We start from the raw sequence: 25,421 nt of genomic DNA, 5'->3' as shown, positions 1-25,421 counted from the left end.
ATTGAATTCCATTATCTATAAATAAATTTAGAGACTTTTGTCTCCTCAACTTTAGATAAGATAGATTTCCCTTTTGCAGTACTTTCTTTGTGTCAAAACTAGGACAGCTGAGCTGCATTTTAGCTAGATCCTCCAATCTCAAGTCACTTGCTACATGACATACCCAAAGTGAAAGAAAAGAGGAAATTTATATACGTCCTGAAAATGATCCTTTTGTGAACATTGAGTTTCCCTTTTATTTACTGACTTTAAAATGCATTGGAAAGAAAGATGATACTGTGGACAAGGAGGGTATGGGAGATTCCAAACAAGTAATACTGTTGTAAAAGTGAAAAACTTCTATCTTATTAAATGTGTTGTGAATTTTTTTATACATGAAGTAAAAGGTCAAGAGTCTCACAGAATTAATTATGAAGCAACACACACACACACACAAAACCAAGAGGAAAGGAAAAGTGAACATCTGTGTTCAATTAAAGTGCTAGGCAGCGCTACCAGAGTGGTCCTCTTTGTGTGAGTGAATGATCGATAATTTGATTCATGGGAAGAGCACTATAAAGAAATAAATAATTTTGGTGGAGATAAAAATAGCTGATCCACTTTTACATTGTGGTTTTCTTGTTTGTTTCACTGGTGATTCCCCAGGAGTCCCATCCAGACTACCACACAGATTAAAATGCTCTTTAAGTATCTTTGAAAAAGCTTTAATGCCTTCCCAGTTGCACTTCAGTTGACCGACATGTCATGTCACATGAGATGATGTGACATTTGGACCTTTTATGATTGAGGGCCATTCATTAAATCATTCATTAAATCTATGTTCCTGATTCTCTAAACAGAGAGGGTTTAACCAAATATTAAGGCATGGATGGTTCTATGAGTAATTTATTAAACCTGGCTTTAACAAGTAAGATAGAATGTCACACTGAGTAGTAAGTAGTCTTTCTATAGTCCACGTCAGAACATCCTAGATGGTACCATTCTTTAGCATTCTAGGATAGTACCTATCCCAGCATTCTTAAATCCAAATGCAGACCCATTGTCAGTTTCCTTTGAAAATTCTATAGCAGTCAAGACAATTTTTGAGTGTTCTATAAAATCAAATAGATTCATGATCAGGGCTTTTTTCCCTCCATATCCAAAGAAAGATATAGTTATGCCCAGTGGCTTAGACACTATGTTATTCTCTTTTATGACCTCCAGAGGAGTTGACATTTCTAAAACTATTTACAGATATTACATAGTGTATATTTCTCCCATTCTCCTTAACTCATTATTGACCTATATTCAGTGTGTACCTAAGATGCAGATCATTTTTTACATGTGTGATGCTCTTTATGAAGGACATCCAAAAACTAATGTTTAAAGTGATATTGATGTACAGTCTAAGAAATAGTGGCAATTACAGAGTTGAGGCAACAGTCACATATCTGTACCCTGAATAGTAATTTTTGTACAAGATTTACATTTCTATTTGTAAAGTTTAAATTCTAGAACAAACAGTACAATTTGGTGAACAGTCTACTTTCAGTAATTCCACAAATTCATCCAATGACGTGTTCTCAGGTAAAGAAGGATGTCAGTGTTTCTTTCATGTGGAAAATATTTGGGGGCATAGGCTATCAGGAGCATAGAAAAACATAGCAAACTTGTGTTCATATAATTTCATTTCATTTTCTTTAACATAGAATGAAAATGTCTTGGCATTTAAATCTAAGACAGATTGATAAAATAAAAGTGCCTTAAAGTAGTTATTTAAGATTTAGCATCTGCATAAGCTCCAGAGTAAAGTCTATACTCAAAAGCATCCTATGTTTCCTGAGAGGGGGGCTTGCATTTCCTGAATGTATCCCACCAGCTAAACAAAAACCCACCTTGTTTTCAGAAAAGATGTATTGAACAGTAGTAAAAATCAGTGATGGGCCAAGGTAAATTCTGGATGTCCTTTTTTTCATTGCAAATTACTCATTACTTTCCTCCCTTGCAGTAAATTCAGGGTATAGTTAAAGAAGCCCTGTGTGGACTTTGGTTTTGTCCACTGCACTCACCGTTTTGTGTTGGGAAGTCCCACGTCTTTAGCATGTTAGACATTTATTACCTAGGTAAGGTCTGGTCCATGAGCATGGGCCTGTACAATCTCAAAGGGCAAGACCTTGGAGTTATGCCCTTCCACTGGACTGAAAATGCAGTGGTGAGATGCAAATACAGTCTGAACTCTTGCTCAAGAAACCATTTGATTGTGTTGAGTATGGCAGTAACTTGGTCCAGGTTTCAAAGGTCACATTGGTTGGTAAATTCCACATACTGAATTTGGGCTGAGTTCCTGCTGCTCAAATGTGTTGATTGGATGTCCCTTGGAGAAGTAATAAGGGACAGTATTACCATGTTTTAGTTTTGAGATACTGGGGAGCGAGGAAGGTTAAAGAAATAAAGGGAAAGGAAGACAGAGAAAAAACACTGATGCAAATGTCAGTTTTTAAGGTATTTAAAGTGTAAATAATGAATATGGATAATTTGGCTGTTTGCACAGCCTCAGTAGACGCCACATAACTTACTGACATTCAGCCAGTCCCTATCGATATAAAGTCATAAGAAAAAAAAATATCTTAAGGAGTTAACTGCACAAATGCCTGCAAACTGTAAGCCATACCTTGCACTGGACAGCTTTGCCCGTTAATCCTCAGGTTTTGAACAGAGTTAAGACTAGCTAAAAATTATCCTTTCATTGAAACATAGGGAGGGCTGCCTTTAACACCTCTTACCTTTCCTGAAATATAGGTGTGCTTTCCAGGAAGGATATCTCACATATGCAAACCTGGGTTGAAAAAGTAGGTAATTTGAAATGGAAAACTGTACGTTGTGTATATTAATAAAATCATACCCTTGAGTTGTGTATGTAAGTTGTGGTTGAAATTCCAAACTGAATCAAATATTTTAAATTTCAGTAACAAAAATGCTACAGCCTCTGGATTCTATTCCTTTACGTATTCATCTATCATCTGTATCTGTTTCATCTCTCTCATATTTACCTGCTACCAGATCTAAATATTCTGTGCCTTTAGTAAATTAACTTATAAATTAATATCACAAGTTATGTGTGAGCTTCACAACAATCTTGTAAGATAGTTATTTCCTCATTCACGAGGAAACTGAGTCTCAAAGAAGTAAATAACTCGCCGAAGGCCACACAGATAATCAATCCCATGATTCAAATATTCATGCCAAGCCATGTTGAAAGCCGTCTTCCTTCCACAAAGGACAGACTGGCCTGAACCAAAAGAATGAAAAGATAAGTCTCTTCATAAATTTACCTAGACTTCAGTTCTCTTAGGGCAAATTCACTTTTTATCTTGATTAATCCAGATCAGCTTTTTGTGAAATCAAAATTCACAGGATAGTTGCCAACTAATTCCTATTTGTGTCACACTAGGACAATCTGGCCTAAGAGGCTTATGATATAAAATTGCTATATTGTTAAAAGACATTTATGAAATAGATTTTCCCTCCTCCCACTCCGAGTGGAGAAAAATGACATGCCATCAGTATCGACACGCTCTTCCTATATACTATCATTCCTGGACCAGCCTGAAGGGAGGATACAATAAAGGTTCATTTGTTACATGCCTACAACAATAGATAGGTTTAAGTGGCCTTTCTCTGTTATTGCATTCACAGCAGATTTCTTACTGTGTGATATAACATGATATACATGAGCAAGGAGCAAAATTCCCAATGTGGCTTATCATTTTCTGAAAGTGACATTAAGCAGTATTATGTTTCATTACTTGTCTCAGTTTCTTATTGTTTTGATACATTTCATGGTAAGTGGTGAGCCATTGTTCACTCCCAACTTGTTTTTAATCTGAACACAGAGAAAAAAAATTGGCAGCCCTTTGTATGCCTTATCAGAATCACTCAGCCATTCAAATGGATTTTTAAGACACTTGTCCCTTTCCATATTGTGTATTATATTAGTTTGTTTTCCTGAATCTTTATTGTATATAGGTTTAACTCTAGAAAGAAAATACTCTGGAAACAAATCATTTCCCAAAGAATCAACTGGGAAATCTTTATGAATATTTCATTAAAATTATTTCTATTCTGAAAACCAAAACAACATAAATTATCAAATAGTATGATTTACATCTTAGTACAATCATTTTCTCATGCTGACTGTCAACTTTCTTTTTAGAACCTCTGACTGGTAAATATTGTTAAAAGAACATTTAGTTTAAATCAGAATAGGTGAAGTACAGCTTGACAAACATTTAGATGAAGTTGATCAATGATACTATCGTATATAATTTAGGTAAAAGTCCTTTGTAAGGATAGATCCTTTTTTTCTTTTTTTTTATTGAAGTATAGTTGATTTACAATGTTGTGTTAGCTTCATGTGTACAGCAAAGTGAGTCAGTTATACACATATATATATATTCTTTTTAATGATATATTCTTGAACTTCAGTTATTATCTAAACTCGCTGCTCAATTTGATTGTGTAGAGGTGGCAAGAGCAATTATATTAACAAAACAGTAGACTGTATTTACTGCTGCAACCTCTGACAATGGGTTTGCTTATATAAATAAGTCCAGACATGCTGGGCTCAGGGGGATCACTGCCCATAAGTGATCAGTCTTCAAGTGGAAAGAGCTGACACAAAATGCCAACCTCTCTTCCCCTCTGTTAAATCAATATTCTTGAATAGAAATTTAAAACTCTACCGATCTGCCTAGGAAAAACTTCTGCAGCAAAAGCTTTACTGTTGAAAATGATGAAGTATGGGTTAGCAACATTCACACACCCATGCATTTTTCATTTTCAAGGAATCATAAAATGCAGTTTATGATTTTCAGCAACTGGCATTGGGAATTTATTCGTGTACTGCATACATGTATATCTAGGAAGTAAAAAAGAGTTTGAAGAACACTGATCAAAACACAGTGTTACAATACTTCTTATACACCAAACTAAATGTCTTCGAACATCATATTAACCATCAGCTTCAAAGAAGGATAAAATCAAAGCTATTCACATTGGCATACAAATGAATATATATTTGCTTGATTGGTGTCTCTCTGGTCAAACAGATGACTCAGCCTAGTGTGCAAGGCACCCAAAGAGGAGGACTGATCAAAAGACTGTGTTTTGGATCAGTTAGCTGGGTGGTGGTGTTAAAAACTTCTACAGTTGGAAGGAGAGTGATCAAAAGTGAATTAAAGAGCTAACAGGCAGGAAATCAAGGCAGCAGTTACCAGAGCCAAAACGAAGAGAGCTTCAGTACAGAAAGCAGAGAATGAAAACAGAGACCAGAGTCAAGTCCAGGTCACAACAAACGGGTGTTCCCCATGTCTACTGCACGAGAGAGAGCCATTCGCCTTGTAGACATAGAGTGATTTGTGTGACATGGGGATTTTGAGCCTCCCAACCAAGTCCTGGAAGGGAAGGAGAGAAGCTTCTTCTGTATAAACCCACTCTGGCACTCATGGTCATGCACACATATGGGAGAGGATGCTCCGACACACTCACTAGTGCTTGCCAGGGCATGGCTGTGCCCTGTCCTGTCACATACTCTCAGGGCTCCCTTCTGTCATCTGTCTACCACTCTCCAAAGCCCAATCTCCACTGGACAATGGAAGAGTAGAGCCAGAAGCATCCTACTACCCATCATTTGTCTGCCCTGATATCCAAGGTAAGATATCAGGTAAGATGAGCAGGTAAGATCATTTGTGAGAACGTACGGTGGCTATCCCCAAGGTTGAAAGTGACCCCAGCACAGAGCTGTCAAGGATGATCCATAATATACTAACTTAAAAATGTTTTATTTGAGGAAAGGGGCGTCTTATGACTGTATAAACTAGCAGAGACTTGGGTCAAGTTCATGGTCGCTATATCCAGGAATAGGCCAGAGGTCCTGATACCAATAGAAAAGATGGTGGTAATGGAATATTAGGCATTCATTGCCAGGAGCAACTTAGATGTGAAAATCCTTCCCTCAAGGGCTTTGCGTCTCAGCTCTGCACACTGCACGACTCTTTGTTTATTGTTGCTTTATTTGCTGCTCTTTAGATGTGCTTTCTCTTACCCCCAGGGCTTTGACACATAGTCCTCCTTCTACTTGGGGAGTTCCCTCTGCAACCCCTCTCCCTTACTTCCCTACATAGATTTTTTTCCTTCTCTATTTAATAAACATGTCCACATTCTTTAGCCTTCAGCTCAAATAGACTGTTCTTGGGGTGAACCTCCCTGACAGGTCATGGAGGTCTAGGACCCTTCTTACGGGAACACAGAGTCCCATTCCTTTCTTCCTCACCAGTTTGTCACCACATGTGTACTGAGTGGGATGTTCATGGTTGAGATTACAAGGAGTTGCAATTATTCATGATAACAAAGTCAAGGCAAGATCATGAGACTGCATGGATGGGAGTGGGTGAAGGACAGATATTTGGAAGTCAAAGAATGAAAGGCCAGCCTAAAAGAGTCACCTCTGTGGATATTTAAATCACCAAGTATGATGGCAAGATGTGGGACATAAAGATAATGAGAAAGGAGCTCAACTTTTCAAGGATTGAAGTGTAGTAACTTGAGAGGGAGTATATGTCTGCCAAGTAGGGGAATGGTGGGTATTGTCTGATGGCAGGAGAGTCCAAGATGAGTGACTGCATAGAAGAGAGAGGGAAAATGATCTGAAAGTGGCAACAAGCAGCAAGGAAGACACCTGTCCCACCAGTAGCCCCACAGGTATGAGTGGCATGGGACACAAACCATGAGAAGCTTTGAAAAGGTTGTAGGGAAAGAAGCTTTGTAAAGAGGCAGGTATCAGTTAGAGCAAGAAGATGGAATGAATATTCAGAGAAGAGGTAAAAGATACATGGGATTTTTACTCATGATTGACTTAGGGTTCCAGAAGCTCAGTAGATTGAGTTTACAGCTTGGGAAATGATAGAAGAAGTGGTCAGAAAAGGCTAAGTTTGGAGTAATAGGATTAGATTTCAGGGGATGAGGGGTGATCTACAGTCCTGAGCTTCTTTTGGTGGCCACTATGAGCGGGACAAGAAGTGTGATGAGATTAATCCATTAAGCCTGGTGTGCCCTGAGTTGTCCCTTCCTCTGTATCCCTGTTACATCTTTTATGATCTGCATTTTAATCCTCATCGCATTGTGATTAAATCAGTATGTTTTCTGCGTCTCCATAAAACTGTGGTAACATGAAGATGGGAATCAGGCCTTCCTGACCTTTTGTATCTCTATCATCTGCCATTTTTATTTGCATATTATATGCCCCCACAACCCATTTAAAACAATCAGATAAAATAATAAATAATACAATTGGATAGACCATTTGATTCATTCTCTTGCCTTTGAGTTGACTAATATCTGAAGTTTCTAGTGGGTAGAAGATTATTTTCCCAAAAGAGGAAAAAAATGGATACATCTTGACTTACTATTTAAGATACTTAAATGTGGAAATGAAAACAATCATTTGTTTATTCAACAAATATTTATTGAGTGTCTACTATGTACCAGGCATTGTTCTAGGCTCTAAAAAAATATAATTTTTTAAACAAAAGAAAAACATGGTTTTTACCTTCACAGACCATAGTCAGGAAAACATAAATGTATGAAATAATTATGCAAATAAATGTTAAATTATAACTATGATAAGAGCTATATAGGATAGTTTATGGAAAATTACTGGGTGTTTGGAAGTATTTACCAGAAGTTATAGGCTTGTTTGAGGATGGCGGGGAAGCATCAATGAGGAAGTGGTGATTTAATGAGTTTTAAAGGAAGAATAGAAGTTAATAGACCGAGGAGATGGATGAAGAACAAGCACGGTGAGGACCACGGAGCAGAAGGAAAGTCACCCATCAGGCAGACCTTTGTACGATAGTAAGACTTTGGCCCTTTATCCTAAGTGCAGTGACAATCTGTTGAAGCCAAATCTTCATAAAAATATGATCACAAGAGTTAAAATTTATCCCCAGTAAAGATCTACTTAATATAAGTTAAGATGGTAAAGTGTTCCACATTTTTATTGTACCAAGGACTATGTTGGGCTCTAGAGGTAAACATGTGAACAAACATGGTCCCCTGACATACAGGAGGGCACACTCATGTGCAAGAAAAGATACGGAAACATTTATAATCACAATATTCACAAGCATTTGTAATAATAGAAGCATATGTAAAAATCACAATGAACAGGAAAGATTACGTCTGAGACTCTGAGGTTTGCCAAAGACTACGCTGAGCACTTGGTCTCTGGGGAGGACTTTGAAAAATCAACAGGGCTTTTTCCAGACAGAGAGGCTGATGCAGCAAGGGGACAGCATGAGCAAAGGAATAAGCATACAGAGCAGCATGGTGTGTACCTGTGTGGCAGTTGGGAGGAAGTGGCTGTAAGTAACTTAGTATTCCGAGAGCAAGGAGTACACAGGGGGTGATAGCAGATGAGGCTAAAGGGTTGTACCTGGGCAGACCATGATGGGTGTTATTTGCCATAGCATGAAGCTTTTCCTAAAACAAACAAACACAAAAGCAAAAACAAAAAACTGTTGAAGAAACATAGTTGGAAGGAAGAGGCAGGTCAAGCAAGGTAATCAGTTGTAACAGGGAACATGGATAGTATAATTTTCCTTCCCCTTAGGCAAAGTTGCTGCACAATAGGACATACGTTTACTTTGTTCTGGGAGCTTCAGAGCTTTTCTGTGTCTTATTCTGCCTTCTCTAGCTTCCTTTCTATACTTTTCCCCACTCCATCCTCTCAACGTAATTAACTCTTATTCATCTTTCAAAACCCAGAACTCTCTGGGGCTTTGGAAAGAGGTGTGGAGTGAGAGAGATACAGTGTCTCTTCTTGCGTTTCTTTATCCCCTCTGAATGCTAATTTCACATCCCTAATTTGTTCACAGAACACCTGAAATTCTTCCATTGTACTCCTATAAATAACCACCCATGGGAATTGTAATGGCTACAGAACACAAACACTGACTTCTGATTGTCTACCAAATGGGTGTAAGGCACGTCTGTGATCAAACCACTTCTCAAAGGTTATAGCGGCGTGCCTTCACAAGTGAACAATGAGGACCAGAGGTATATGGGGAACTCTTGCAATTGTTAAAGGCGTATAAACTACGTTAAAAAAAAATAAAATACAAGTTTTCCGTCTTGAGATGTGTAACTTCCTTAACTCTCAGTTAGCCTCATACCTTAAAGGCAGGAAGGAAGAAATGCAATATTGGCAAAAAATTCACTAGAATTGGCTGGGAATGATGTGTTTCTGGCACTCTGAGATACTTAACACCTTTCAGAATAGAGGAAAAAATCGCTTTGAAACGTTTCAGCAAGGCACACATGGAGAATATTCTTGATCAAGACAAGCTGTCAGCACTGTATTTTACCACTGCTGCTCCCCTACCCATTTCCTTCACTAAATATACTGTGTTATTCTCTCATGCGGGGTCAAAAGTCTAAGAGTCAGCTCTGGTTTCTGCCCTGTCTCAAGTAAATTTATTTGCAAATGATATAGGAAAAGAGGTTTATTTTTTTTCCCAAAAGAAACAAACATAAAGATATGCTTGGGCTGGTATCAGTATTTAATAAGGCAGGTAAAGATAGCACTACATCGGCATCATTCCAAGGACATACACATCAGCTTAAAAAATAGATTCAAATAAAATAAAATGTTTCTCTTACCTCAGTCAGGCTCACAGTACCTCTCTCTTTTAGAGAAGTATCCTGAAACATTTTATTATACTGTGGTAATATTTTGATGTCTTGAGTGTATTGTGATTTCTTTTCAACAGGGATACACCTTAACATAGTCAGAACTTAAACAGAGTGTGTTGGAGTCCATTCATTGAACTAGACCACATTTGTTAGAATGATTTGTCCAGAGAGTGGTAATAAGCAGCACTTCAAATCTGAGCTGATATTTAGTCCAAACCATTAATGCCAAACTTGGGGAAAATGATAAGCAGGTGGGAGAAATCAAATCAGACTGAACACAACTTGATCTGTTTTTTTTTTTTTCAACTTGATCTGTTTTGATGAGCACTTGTGATTTAAAGTAAAAAGAATGTTGGACATGGTATCAGCAGATCTGGATGTGAGTTTGAAGTTGGTTCACTTATTAGATGCTTAATTTTGAGTAACTCATATAACCTCTCTGAACTCCAGTATTCACAGATGTAAAATGGTATAATAATACCTATCTCAGAGTGGTTTTGTGAAGATTAAATTGCTTTACTTTATTTTAAAATTTATTTTATTGAAGTATAGTTGATTTACAATGTTGTGTTAACTTCTGCTGCACAGCCAAGTGATTCAGTTATACATATATATATACATTCTTCTTCATATTGTTTTCCATTATGGTCTATCACGGGACACTGAATACAGTTCCCTGTGCTATATAGTAGGACCTCCTTGTTTATCCATTCTATATATAATAGTTTGCATCTGCTAATCCCATTAAATTGCTTTAGCATAGTGAAGTGTCTAGCAAAAGCTTGGAGTACAGTAAACTTTCAATAAATGATTGTAGAATCAAAACTGAATGAATTCAACCTGAATAAATGAATATTGGGAAGCATGTTTCTTTCTGGACAAAACTGAGACACAAGTGAAAGGCAATGGCTGAGAAGGGTGACCAGCCCAGGCCAAACAATGTGTTAAAGTCCTGATACAGTGTTTACAGAATGCCTACTCTATCTCAAGGTAAGAAGCGTCTTTCCCAGATCTGACCTTGAGTTCTCAGTGTCATACTGGGCCACTCAGAGCCCAAGGAACCTCCCCAGACTCGTGAAATAATTTGTTTCCATAACCAAGAGAAGAGTTTGCATGGAAAAAAGAGTTATTGCTTCAAAGCTTAATCGAATGTAATTCAGTCTTACTAACAATGACTGAATACTTCCTATGTACAAGGACTATATGAAAACCAAGTGAGTATGTATGTCAATAAATGTTTAACATAATGTTGTACAGTGCACAGAAAGTTTATGCTGAAACAGAACAATCAGTAAAGTTTTATTTGTTCATTGAGATAAAGAATGAAAGAGAAAGGTTGGGCTTTTTCTTGGATGCTATCATGTGTGGAGAGCAGAGGTCCACATGTAGGGAGATGTTCAAGAGTAGAATTAAGAGTTTGGAGCAACTGAATGGAGACACAACATCACAGAAAAGAGCTTGTCCTATATAGTCATTTCCATTGTGCCTTTGGTGCTCCCAGCTCCCATTTTTACTCCCTTTATCCCTTTTATTTTTTCTCTTTTTCACCTAGAATTCCTAGACAACAAATGCCTGCATTTGTATCATGCCCGGGTCTCTCCGATCAGAAGGGAAACCTATTGTATAAGGTCAGGTAGATTAGAATTAACCCCGGGGAGAATTTGTACTGTATTAAGAAGAACCACTGGAATGGAAGATGAAATGAAACGATACTTCATAAATCTCCACAAACCCAGTGGTTCTGAGTGAAGGACAGGTTAGGACAGAACGCTTTCTACCATGGCCCGTGGGTAACTGGCTGATTCTCCAGACGTAGCTCAGCCCTGTGCTTTCCTGTAATGCTGGCTGCTAAAAGGCACTGGCTTTCTTGGAAGGAGGGTAAGGGTCAAGGGGAGAATGAAGCCATTGAATGCTCAACAGAATTTGCTTCCACCATTTTTAAGCAGCAAGACCCCAGATTGACTTGAAAGCCATAATTGTGAAGAGGTTTCCATAAGGGGGTCAGAATACAGTGGGTGTCTGTGGCCTCCTGGGTGCCCTGGAAGGCTGTGTATTGGGAGTTGAGGGAGGCAGAAGGGATCCACATAGACAATCCCTTCTGAACATTAATTCCACTTTCCAACTTTGTTCACATAATGCCTGACACAAAAACACCCTTACGTTTCTATGATAACAGGTTGAGATTCAAACAAGCCTTCACTTCCTGCCCATCACTGTAGTATCCATGTATTTCATTAAACCACTGCCACTTTTTCTCCAGAGGATTCTGGGTGAAGTGACAGCTAAATATAATGGAGCATAAATCAGTAGGCAAACATCTGCTCCAGGGGCCTCTGGAAGGAAAGGTGAGGAAGTTTACATACACATGTAGACTCTCTGTAGCAAGACTGAATTTATCGCAATGCTCCCCACATCCATTCGAGAGCCCAAGAAGTGAAAAAGTCACTTCAATGGGAAAGGGGAAACCCTGCTTCTTCAGTATCGGACCTTCAAATCTTTGCAGCAGGAAGCATTTCATTACAGTTATTCATAGTTATCTAGCAGAAGAAGTAATTTTGTGTTTGGGGTAAAAGAACACAACCTAAAACATATATAAAGAATCCTATTTAACATAAGAATAAGCTATTAAAGATCTGTTCAAACATAATCAAGGTTCTACTAAGGAAAAATAATACATGAGATTGTATGACTACAGCCCAAGCTTGAAACTCAAATCTCAAAGTTTATGTTTTCTTTCCTTCTTTTTCCTTCTCTCCTGGTCTCTCTGCCCCCCTGTCTCTCTCAGAAAAGAAGACAATGCAGGTTTTTAAACTACAATCCTCACAATTAATTTATGATTATTTTTCAGCGATATTGCTAAAAATATTGTATATGTAGCTTTTATTTCCTATCATCAGTACGCTAAAAAAAAAATCACGCTAAGCATTAGAGATTTTTCTTTCTGGATTCTTGAAAATGAATGTTAATCCAATGGGAAATTGCAAACATGATACAAGGTAAAGGTAATACATCTTAACACATGTTGTGCTGGTGTGCTGAACCATATGAGTTGGGTTTGCAGTTTTATATACTTCAGGTATAAAAGTCCTCTGTACATTTGCTAGGAAATATGGAGGCAATTCAAGAGGGTGCTTTGCAGTGGACCATGTATTTTATGTGCTTGTCTCCCTAAATCTTGCCAATAGTTACTGGTTATAAACCTCAGGATGAATTTGCAATAGAATTTTCTGTCTTTACTAGAAAATCAAATTGGCAAAGCTCCTGGCTGGTAAATGGTGTTTGGGGATTACCCAATCTTAGGGTTGGAAATAACTTTGGAGTTCATACCTATGATTATTTATTTTAAAATCAGGAGTATGCCAATATTATAAAGGAGAGAAAATAAAAGTCCTGCAGGCTACATATCATAAACAAGGAGAAAAGCTTTGTTTCACATTCCCAAATTGAGTGATGCACACCTATTTTTACTATTATAACTGCCTTGACTCTCACAACCATCATATATATGTAGACTCTTTGGTAGAAGCTCAGATTTAGGGGGTACACCTTGGTTCAAATCCAAGGCTGTCAAATCCTGAAGAAGTGATTATTCTCTGATTTGTGAAGTATGAAACTTATCAGTATGATTTTTGTGGTTGGTAAATGTGATATAATACAATATGTGATGTCCTGATCCAATGTGGACCATCAGTAACTGTTGGTTCTTATACCCTGCTTAGAAATTGTAATTATGTGATGTGATGGATGTGTTAACTAACCTTATTGTGTCAATCATTTCACAATATATATGTGCATCAAACCATCACACTGTATACCTTAAATATACACAATGTTATATGTCAGTCATACCTTAATATGGCTGGGGGAAAAGACAATAAATAAATAAAAACACCGATTTCACATTAAAAAAAGGAAATTAGTCACACTTGGTCTCAAGGCACAAAAACGGCAACAGTTCAACAAGCAAATGTTGAACACACACTTTGTGCTAGAAAAATGTGCTATAGGTGCTAGGGATATAACTGTGAATGAATAAGAATAAGAAGAATTAACATTTATTTAAGAGTGCTGGACAGTAATCTAGACATTCTGCATATATTAAGTCCTTGCCCTTCGGGAACTTACAATTTGGTGGGGATACGGGTGAGAAAATGAGCCGATGCGGTACAGTATGATGAGGGCTAAGGGAGAGTTTGCTCAAGGGCCTGGGGCAATTCATCAGAACTCAGGAGGAGCAGGAAGACTTCTTAGACAAGATGGCATTAGTGTGACCTACTTACGGGAAAGAGAAGCCCTTACTTTCTGAACTTTTGAATGATAAGATTAAAAGCCTTAGCATTAGAAGCAGATTGCACACTCTGCCCAAATAGTCACTGGATCATTAGAGTAAGAAGAGGAATTGTGTGTGTGTGTGTGTGTGTGTGTGTGTGTGGTGGAGAAATTGATAGAGAATAGATAGAGAATGCCCGACTGGCAGTCAATGGTATGGCTTCATATGGACGAAATACATCCTGTATGAACCAACTAAATAACCACTAAATGAATGAATGAATAAGAGAAGCCCTAGTAAACAAAAAATTACAGTTTTGGAAGAGAAAATAGGTAATATATGCCATGTGAAGAATGACTGCCTGTTCTGGAAGCAAGGCCCATACAGTCACTTAAACATCATGGGCAAGCTAATGAAGCCCATGGTGAATGGTATTGCTTGTTCACAATTCTTTTGTTTGCTCCCCACCCTTGCCATGGCTTACCTGCCCTATTGTCTTTGATCTTGACCATGACTTGCTTTGGCCGATAGAAGTCATCAGACTTAGTACCATGTTTAAAAGTAGAGGTTTTGGAGTCAACCTTCTCTGAGTGATACCTTAATTCTGCCACTTCCCACCAGGTAACCTTGGGCAAATTACTTGACTTCTCTAGACCTTTTTTTTTTTTTTTTCCATTTTCACGTAACAATAGTAGTTTTTTCATAGGATGATGAAGATTTTGATAATGTAAATAAAGTATTTAGTACAGTTCCTGGCAAATAGTAAATTGTTTAAAAATTAGATAATCACAACGTGATTATAACTCTTCTACCTCTACCTCAAGTGAAATTTTCAGAATATTTCATCCAAATTTCTTCTTGAGTCCATTATATTTCTTGTGATATTTTTGTGCCACTATAACTTTTAGTATCCTTGAGATGGTGGCACCCTGAGGAAGTGCCTGGATTTCTACCCTTTAATTTTGGTTAGCCTGTAAGAGCCTGGAAATCCTTGGTAATTTAAACTTATTTAATAAACAATGCTAAAATCAACTAATAGTTAGATGGACTCTTGAAAAGACCATAATCTCTGAGGTTCATTTTGGATTGCTGCTGCTTTAGAAACTCTGAAAAGGAGAAAAAAAGTGGCTATTGCTTTCTCCAATGGAAAATTTTCCTCTGGCAAATATACTCTGGAATTGCAAAGCACCATTTAATTTCACACAGTGTCAGAGAGAAATAGTATTAGCTCATTTGGCCCTCCATAAGAAACTATTTTTTCTAAGATCAGGTGTCTTAATGATTAAGGCTTTTTATTAATGTATATTTCTAGGCAGCCTCATGGAGCCACTACAAAGTCAGATTATGTTTCAGAAACATGGGTGTCTTATAATAAAGATGTTTTCTTCATGAGGTAATGTTCCTGAAATATGTGCTGTCTAATCCATGATCCACTAAATCCATGAGGTAATGGGTCTGAAATACATGCCATAAACCACAGAAATTTCTTGATGGGAAAACTGGACATGGACTATTACATTTCTCTGTATGTTAGGGCAGTCAGAATGACTAAAACTGATTTTTTTTCTCTTTTCCCATTTTCTTTCACAAAGATAGACAAAATTTACACTACCAATTATTTCAGAAGAAAAAGTCATTTATAAAACTCTTCCCACAAAAAAAGGAGAAACAACAATTTGACAGTTTGAAATGTGGCACAAAGTATGTTGTGACAACCTCTCCACTCCACATGCACACATTTAAACCATTAATATGAGTTCTTATCTGTTAACTCAATTACAGAAATGAGAAAAAAATTCTTAACTTTGAAGGAAAAAGCATTAATATGAACTTAAGCCAACCGATTTAAAAATACATATATTTTTCCTTAGGAAGAGTCACTCCCTTACCAATGAATATTCTTTCTGAAGGCACAAGAATGAAGCTACTTTACACACAAACCTATAAACATGCTTATACACATATACTTCAAGACTCTTAGTAACCAACTGGTTTAAACCCTTCATTTCATAAATGATGAGACAAAGAGCTAAAAATGTCAAGTGCCATCTGTGGTGGTTCTGAAATACATCCATAATTTACTTTTTGTAAGCTTCCCTCAAGAGATGGAGCCTAATTGTTTTGTTATTTGAGAGTAGAACAAACTTAGTGACTACCTTCTAAAAGAATAGAATGTGGCTGAAGTAACAGTACAGGAATTTTGAGAGTAGGTCACAAATGGCAGTGAAACTTCCTCTGTGCTTACTGTCCTGGATTGCTTGCTCTGGGAGAAGCCAGCCACTTAGTCTGTGTCAGTGAAAAGTCAATGGAATGTGATGAGCAGAATTCCAAGATGGCCTCCAAGCTTCCCACCCCCGGTGTACACATCCTGTGCGATCCCCTCCACTTGAGTGTGGGCAGTACATAGAAATATGTTTGGATATTACTCTCATGACCAAACATAATATGGAAAAGGTGAAAGGTATAATATCCCATGATTATATCATGTTATTTAAGCCTGTCATAGCAGGCAGTGGAGAGATTCTTCTGATGCCTTTGAAGAAGTAAGTGCCATGTTGTGAGAGGGCCACGTGGCTAGGACCTGAGAACAGCCTGTAGGAGCTCAGAGAGATCTCTGACTGACATCCACAAGAAGACAGGAACCTCATTTCTATAGCCATAGGAGCTTGACTTGGCAAACAACCTGGATGTGCTTGGAGATAAACCCTGAGCTCTAGATGACAACATAGCCCAGCCAACACCTTGATTTTCAGCTTCAGAAGAGAAACTAAGCAGAGGACCCAATCTAACCTGTATCCTGAATCCTGACCCATGGAAGCTATGAGATAATAAATTTGTGTTGATTTAAGCCATTAAGTCTGTAGTAATTTGTTACAGCAATAGAAAACTAATACAGAAGAGAACTGAGGTCTTTTGCTAATAACTGTATCATGTGAGTGAACCATCTTGGAAGTGCATCTTCTAATGCCAGTCAAGTATGCAGCCCTGCTCAACCTCATGAGAGACCTTAAGCTAGAACCACCCAGGCTAGGCTGCTATATTAGTCATGCTTTTCATATTTTATGATGTTTTGGCATCTTGAGGGCCCTAGCTGGCTGGGGAGAGACTAGCTAATTCCTGGCGATATTAAACAACATGCCTGCAAACACAAACACATTTTGTATGCAAACCAAGCAATCCTGAGTCAATACCCCTAATTCCCTCTCCCTTAACTACCTCCTTCATGTAACTCTCAAACCTCAAGCCAACATTTCCTCTGTCTTAAATCAACCCCGGGCTAGGTACCAGATGACCAGAGATTAGCTCTACAGCCCAGAGCCCACTGACATTATTCTACTAGTCAATCCTTAATGTATCCCCTGCCTTTCCCACAGGAAATACAATAAAGCCTTCATACCATACTTTCTCCTTGTCCTGTTGCTGTCTCCTGACTAAATCTGGAGCTTCTCCATGTGGCCCTGCATGGAATGACTTATCCCACTTCTCTTGGGAAATCAAAGTAATAAATCTTCTTTCAGTTAGCCTCTCTGTGTTGTCACTGAGTCACCTCCATGAATGAAAACCCCGTGAGTATTATTTAACCCAGCAGCTCCCTAATTTCTAATCCACAATATGTATGTGAGATTATCAATATTACTACTATAATATTACTACTATACTACTATTTTAAGCTGCTAAGGGGTAACTGGTTCTTCAGTAATAGATGACTAATACACCATCTTTGCCCCTATTCTTTGGCAGAGCCAGAGAAGAGAGTCCAGGTTCCTGATCCTCCCAGATGTAGGTTGAAGTAGCAAAAGAAACATAGCCTCTGAACTCAGACAGATCTTAGTTTAAATAAAAACTCTGCTGCCTATTTTCTTTTTGAGTTTGGTCAAGTTCCCTTAATATTACTGAGGCTCAATTGCCTCATCTTTAAAATTGAAATAATACTTAAATCTTCAGTATTTTACCAGCAAGATAAAGCTTATAAATGGCTTTGCATGGAGTTGAAGTTCAGTAAATACTAGTTCTTTTTTCTAACTGGGTTTTCTCTCCATTGTCGTTGTAAAATCCAGAGTTAATAGTCAATTGCTAATACAAAGACATTTTGTCAGTCCTAAGATCTCTGACAAAATTTCTTTGTGTAAGCAACTCATATTTGAAGATAATGTTAAAGGACTGTGACAGAAATCAGAAGAAGGAAAATTATAAGAGATCAATATGCATATGAACAAAAAGACAACTCACCATCACCATCTTGAAACGCTTCAGTATTCCTTTGAGTATCTTTTATAATCCTGGGTTGCTGAAGCGAAAGGAGCCAGGTAGTTCAGACAGAGCCCAAGCATCACTTGGGCATTGCTTGTGCCACAGCATCACTGTTTCAAAAGGAAAAAATGTTGCAGAGGCGGTAGAACACTGTGCTCTCATTTTTCCCCATATCTCCTATCTGTTGATAAGACCTTCATCCCTATCTTCCTATCTTTTCAGTGATCTACGCTTTTCAGAGAGATATCCTGGAATAAAAAAATGGATAAATGCCAGGCAGTCTACTTATACATTCCTTCACCTAATAAATCATGTCAGTAAGATGTATCAAAGATGACTCTCAAGGAGTTTATATCTAGTCGAGAAGGAAGTTATAATATAAATAAAAGTAAAAACCATGAGATTGATGATTAAATCCCAAATGAGTGGTTATTTTGAAATGCAATATCCTCTAAAATCTTAATTAATTTGGTTATTTGTCTTTCTTCAATGCTGGAAATATGGAAATAATGAAACTCTCTACACTATACATAAAATCAAATTTTCTCTCTTTTGGTTTATGCTATAAAAGAAAATTTTGCCTAACCAAATGCCTAGTTTTATAGTTTTGAATTTAATGTTTAGTCTTATGATCCATTTTGACTTGTTTGCATATAATATAAAGTAAGTGTGAATATTAAATTGTTCCATCACCATTTGTTGAAAAGCTACTCTTTCTCTATTGATTTATTGGGCAACATTGCCAAAAATCAAATGACCATGTATATTTGGGTCTGTTTTTGAACTATTCAGTTTCATTGATCTATGTGTCTATCCTTATGCCAATACCACATGGTCTTGATTACAGTAGCTTTATCATAAGTCCTGAAATTAAGTAGTGCAAGACATCTAATTTTATTGATCTTGTTAAAAATTATTTTGGCTCTTCTATGTTCTTTGTATTATCAAGTAATTTTAGGAATCAAATTGTCAATTAATTATGCAAAAATTATGTGCTGATGTTGATTGGTATTTTTTTGAATATAAATATCACCATGGGGAGAACTGTCATCTTGGCAATATAGAGATTTCCAATCCGTAAACACAGTCTATGTCTTTAATGGTTTGAATCTTCTTTAATTTCTCTCAGCAATACTTTAGAATTGTAAGATACATGTATCACACATTTTTTAAAGGTATCCCCAAATTTTCATGTAGTGATGCCAATATAAATGCTTTTTAGTTTCCAATTTTTCATTGCTAGTAAATAGAACTGCAGTTGATTTTTATATAGAGAGCTTATATCCTGTGACATAGCTAAACTTACTTATAAGTTCTAATAGTAGCTAAACTTACTTATAAGTTCTAGTAGCTTTTATTTAGTAGATAATTATGTTCTTTGCAAATAAATACAGCTTTATTTCTCTTTAGAATCTCTATACCTTTTATTTCATCTTCTTCTTTTATTGCCTTGGCTAGGCCCCCAGTACAAAGTTAAAAAGAAATAGAAAGAGTGGACACCTCTGCCTTCTTCTCAATTGTTGGTGGAAAACATACAATTTATCACCTTTGGGAATGGAGTTAGCTGTAGATTTTTTTCATAGATACCCTTTATAAGGTTGATGGAGTTCCCTATTCCTAGTATAGATATTGAATTTTATCAAGGCTTTTTGCATATTTATTGAAATAATCATATGATTTTTACTTATAGTCTATTGATATGGTGGACTACATTGGCTGACTTTTCAAATATTGAACAAACTTTGTTTTCCTGGGATAAACTCCAACTGATCATTTTATATTATCATTTTATTATATTCTGCATGCAATTTAACTGTATTTTCTTAAAATATTTTTCTTTATTTCTGAGAGATATCTGTGGTTTTATTGCAATGTATTTGATTTTGTCAGAATAATTCTGTCTCATTAAATAATTTGAGAAATGTTCTATTTTCTTCCATTTTATTTTTTTTGGAAAGAGTTTGTTTAGAAGTACAGTGTAGTGTTGTTTCTCCCTTAAATTTTTGGTAGGAATTACTAGTGAAGCCAGCTGCCCCTGCATATTTTTTGTAGGCAGCATTGGTTTGTGTGGATTATGAATTATATTCCTTTAGGAACTATAGGACTATTCAGATCATCTATTTCTTCTTGAATGAAATTTGATAGCTTGTTTCTTTTACAGAATTTGTCTATTTTTTCTAAATTACTGTATTTATTGTCTCAATTGTTCATAATGTTGTTCATAATATTCCTTTATTGACTTTTAATGTCTGTAGAATCTATAGTGATACCTTTCATTTCTGATAGTAATTTTTGTCCTCTCTCTTTTTCTCTTGATTTGTCTAGCCAGAAGTTTATCAGTTCCACTGATTTTTTCAAAAATCAGTTTTGCTCTCATTGATTTATTCTATTTAGTCTGGAAAGCAGAAGTTTTCATTTAATTAATTTCTCATTTAATCTTCATTATTTTCTCCATTCTGCTTGCTTTGAGTTAAATTTGTTCATTTATTTCTACCTTCTTAAGGTAATCTCTTAGGTAATTAGTTTCAGATAATTATTTTCTGTTCTCAGGAAACATTTGATGATGTAAATTTCTCCCCTCTTTTTTTAGATTTCCTTCACATTTAGGTCACCACAGAGCATTGAGTAGAGTTCCCTGAGCTATACAGTAAGTTCTCATTAGTTATCTATTTTATACATAGTATCAATAGTGTATATAGGTCAATCCTAATCTCCCAATTCATCCCACCCTCCCTTTGCTGCCTTGGTGCTCACGTTTGTTCTCTATGTCTGTGTCTCTATTTCTGCTTTGCAGATAAAATCATCTATACCATTTTTGTAGATTCCACATATATGCGTTAATATACAATATCTGTTTTTCTCTTTCTGACTTACTTCACTCTGTATGACAGTCTCTATTTTTATTTGGTTCAAATTTTTTCTTAACTACCCTGTGATTTCCACTTTGTCTTACAGGTTATTTAAATTGAATTAGTTGATTACCAAATAGTAGATGACTTTCTAAATATCTTTTCTGTTATTGATTTCTAATTCAGTTGTGATCAGAGAGCATATTTTTTGTGTTTGTGTAACTACCATCTTATTAAATAGATTGACACTTGATTTTTTTTTTTCGGTACGCGGGCCTCTCACCGTTGTGGCCTCTCCCGTTGCGGAGCACGGGCTCCGGACACGCAGGTTCAGTGGCCATGGCTCACGAGCCCAGCCACTCCGCGGCATGTGGGATCTTCCCGGACCGGGGCACGAACCCATGTGCCTTGCATCGGCAGGTGTACTCTCAACCACTGCGCCACCAGGGAAGCCCGACACTTGTTTTATGGCCAAGTATATGGTTTATTCTAGAGAATATTCCATGTGCACTTGACATGTATGTGTCTTTCCAAGTGAGTGTTAGTATTTGAGTTTAGTTTTTGAGACAACTACTCTTCCCATCCCTGGTGCTGACTGAAACATTAAAAAGGGATGGAGTGAGATGGAGTATCTGGGGAAAGAAGAATGCTATAACTTTAAAACAGGAGCTGATGTACTGTTAAAAAAAAAAATCCACTGGCTAATTTAAATGGGACAATCCCTGACTGAAAGTTAGGTGGGTAGGTGGGGTTATTTTTTCATCACTGAATATTACAGGAGGGAGATGTATGAAAGAAGACTTGATGGAAAGGCATTGGAAATTGTCATTGATAACATATGAAGGTCATTCTATTAGATGCTCTATTAGTTTTCTATTGGTGATGTAACAAAATATCATACTTTGGTGTCTTAAAACAACAAAAATGGACTATCTTACAGTTCTATAGGTTTGAACTCTGACAGTTGAAAATCAAGGTGTCAGCAGGGCTATGTTCTTTCCTGGAGGCTTTAGGGGAGAATATGTTTCCTTGCCACCCAGGAGGGCCCCCCTACATTCCTTGGTTTGTGGCTCCATTTCTCCATCTTTAAGGCCAAAAACATAATATCTCTTTGACCATTATTCCATCGTTACATGTCCTTCTGACCACAGCCAGGAAAGGTTCTCCACTTTCAAGAACTCCTGTGATTAGACATTGGTGATAATCAGGTGATGAAAGATAATCTCCCCATCTCAAGATTCTTCACTAGGGCTTCCCTGGTGGCGCAGTGGTTGAGAGTCCGCCTGCCGATGCAGGGGACACGGGTTCGTGCCCCGGTCCGGGAAGATCCCACATGCCGCGGAGCGGCTGGGCCCGTGAGCCATGGCCGCTGAGCCTGCGCGTCCGGAGCCTGTGCTCCGCAACGGGAGAGGCCACAACAGTGAGAGGCCCGCGTACTGCAAAAAAAAAAAAAAAAAAAAAAAGATTCTTCACTTAATCACATCTGCAAAGTCTCTTTGCCATCATATGCACAGGTTCCATGGATTAGAAGTGAACATGTTTGGAGAGTCTGTTATTCCTCTTACCATGCACTTTTTATATTTTTTTCAAGATATAGAGTGTTTTAAAATGGTGCTTCTAAATCTGGTTTGTTGTCAAATCTGTGCCTCCATACAGGAATGCCAAAATCAGTTAAGCAAATGGATTTCCTTGGACTGTAAATGTGATGTCAAAGAATGCAAAACGTGACAGATTGAAATGAATTCCTAGGGCCTTTGGCCATAGGTGCTCCTGACATAAGGCTTTGCGTATAAATAAAAAAAGAGGAACTGTGCTGGAAAAGAGCTATTACAGACAAGCTAGGGACATGTAGCTGGGCTGCTGTAAAGCCTGCCATGAAGAAAGGCTGTTGACACTCACACAAGAGGCTCTGTCCCAATAAACTCTGTTTAATCCCTGGTTTCTGTGGCTCTCTTTCTCTTCTCCTCTTCTCCTAAGCGTCATTTTGTAATAGGGGAGGGAACTGAAAGAGAAATGTCTAGAAAGTCACAGGGAAGGTGACTAGCACACTCTGCATTTTGAATCCCTTCACAATGTTCTTATTCTTCTTTAGAATGCTTTCTCATTGTGGGAAGTCTGGTCAAAAATCTTCCACAATGTTTTTGTCCTTTTCCTACTTCCATAATCTGCCCAATTCAGTAATTCATCTCCATATGGGCAAGAACATTGCTTCCTAACTAATTTTTTGTATTTTTTTCTGAAGATGGAGTGAATACAACGTTGTAACTCATGGAAAATACATTAATATCATCCTATATGAGCATGCTTACACAACTGAGATAGAAATAGTAGGAAAATACTTCATTCCCCACAGTTTCTTCATATCATTTATGTATTCAGACTCACCTTTCCTTACAGTAAAAATAATTAGAAGTGTTCATAAAAGCTCAGAAGTGTCTGTTATAACAGAAGCTGTTGTTTGTTGTCTACCAGCGGAAAGTGTGTTTTCGGGGACATGCACAGATAGGGAAATCTGTTCTTGCTCATAAGTGCCATGTTGGCTATATGCAGATAGAATTATGAACCAATGGCTCAGTGCCTCATGTGGTTCTGTGTGTCCCACTTTGACTGCCAGTCTTCACAATTACAGTCCAACAGGACAAATGATTTTCTGCTGTTTTATGAAAAGTTCATCATTTATGTGCTTACATCCATCAAAACTTAATCTGATTATGGAATAGTATATTTTCTGTTATTACTGTTTTCATGTGTATTGGGCTATTTAGTGCCTATACTTCTTATTCCTCATTCCCATCCCATATCCCCTAACACATGTACACATGTTTAGAGACAAATACACTTAATAAATGCAGCTGTTTTCAGATTGGAATTGTAAAGGAAAATCAGATGGTTTAATAATCACAGTGTTGAAAGGACATTGCCAGGGAGAGACCTTCAAGATGGTGGAAGAGTAAGATGCGGAGATCACCTTCCTCCCCACAGTTACATCAGAAATACATCTACACGTGGAACAACTCCTACACAGCACCTACTGAACGCTGGGAGAAGGCCTCAGACCCCCCAAAAGGCAAGAAACTCCCCACATACCTGGGTAGGACAAAAGAAAAAAGAAAACACAGAGACAAAAGAATAGGGACGGGACCTGCAAAAGTGGGAGGGAGCCGTGAAGGAGGAAAAGTCTCCACACACTAGGAGCCCCTTCTCGGGCGGAGACTGCGGGTGGCGGAGGGGGAGAACTTCGGAGCCACGGAGGAGAGCGCAGCCACAGGGGTGCGGAGGGCAAAGCGGAGAGATTCCCGCACAGAGGATCGGTGCCGACCGGCACTCACCTGCCTGAGAGGCTTGTCTGCTCGGCCGCTGGGGTGGGCGGGGGCTGGGAGCTGAGGCTCGGGCTTGGGTCGGAGCGTACGGAGAGGACCGCTGGGGTTGGCGGCGTGAACACAGCCTGAAGGGGTTAGTGCGCCACAGCTAGCCCGGAGGGAGTCCAGGAAAAGTCTGGACCTGCCTAAGAGGCAAGAGACTTTTTCTTACCTCTTTGTTTCCTGGTGCGCGAGGAGAGAGGATTCAGAGCACCGCTTAAAGGAGCTCCAGAGACGGCCGCGAGCCGCGGCTATCAGCGCGGAACCCAGAGACAGGCATGAGACGCTAAGGCTGCTGCTGCCACCACCAAGAAGCCTGTGTGCGAGCACAGGTCACTGTCCACACCTCCCTTCCGGGGAGCCTGTGCAGCCCGCCACTGCCAGGGTCCCGTGATCCAGGGACAACTTCCCCGGGAGAACGCACGGCACGCCGCACGCTGGTGCAACGTCACGCCGGCCGCTGCCGCTGCAGGCTCGCCCCACACTTCGTGCCCCTCCCTCCCCCCGGGCCTGAGTGAGCCAGAGCCCCCGGAGCAGCTGCCCTTTAACCCTGTCCTGTCTGAGCGAAGAACAGAGGCCCTCAGGCGACCTACACACAGAGGTGGGGCCAAATCCAAAGCTGACCCCCGGGAGCTGTGCGAACAAAGAAGAGAAAGGGAAATCTCTCCCAGCAGCCTCAGAAGCAGCGGATTAAAGCTCCACAATCAACGTGATGTACCCTGCATCTGTGGAATACCTGAATAGACAACGAATCATCCCAAATTGAAGAGGTGGACTTTGGGAGCAACTGTAGACTTGAGGTATGCTATCTGCATCTAATTTGTTTCTGGTCTGTTTACCTTAGTTTAGTATTTAGAGTTTATTATCTTTGGCAGATTTGTTTATTGATTTGTTTGCTCTCTTCCTCCTTTTTTAATATATAGATATAGATATAGATATTTTTTCTTTTTTTGTGAGTGAGTA

Source organism: Hyperoodon ampullatus (assembly GCF_949752795.1).
Source record: "Hyperoodon ampullatus genome assembly, chromosome: 10".
Taxonomy (NCBI): domain Eukaryota; kingdom Metazoa; phylum Chordata; class Mammalia; order Artiodactyla; family Ziphiidae; genus Hyperoodon; species Hyperoodon ampullatus.
The sequence above is the reverse complement of the archived record's forward strand: the minus strand, read 5'-3'. Positions refer to the sequence as shown.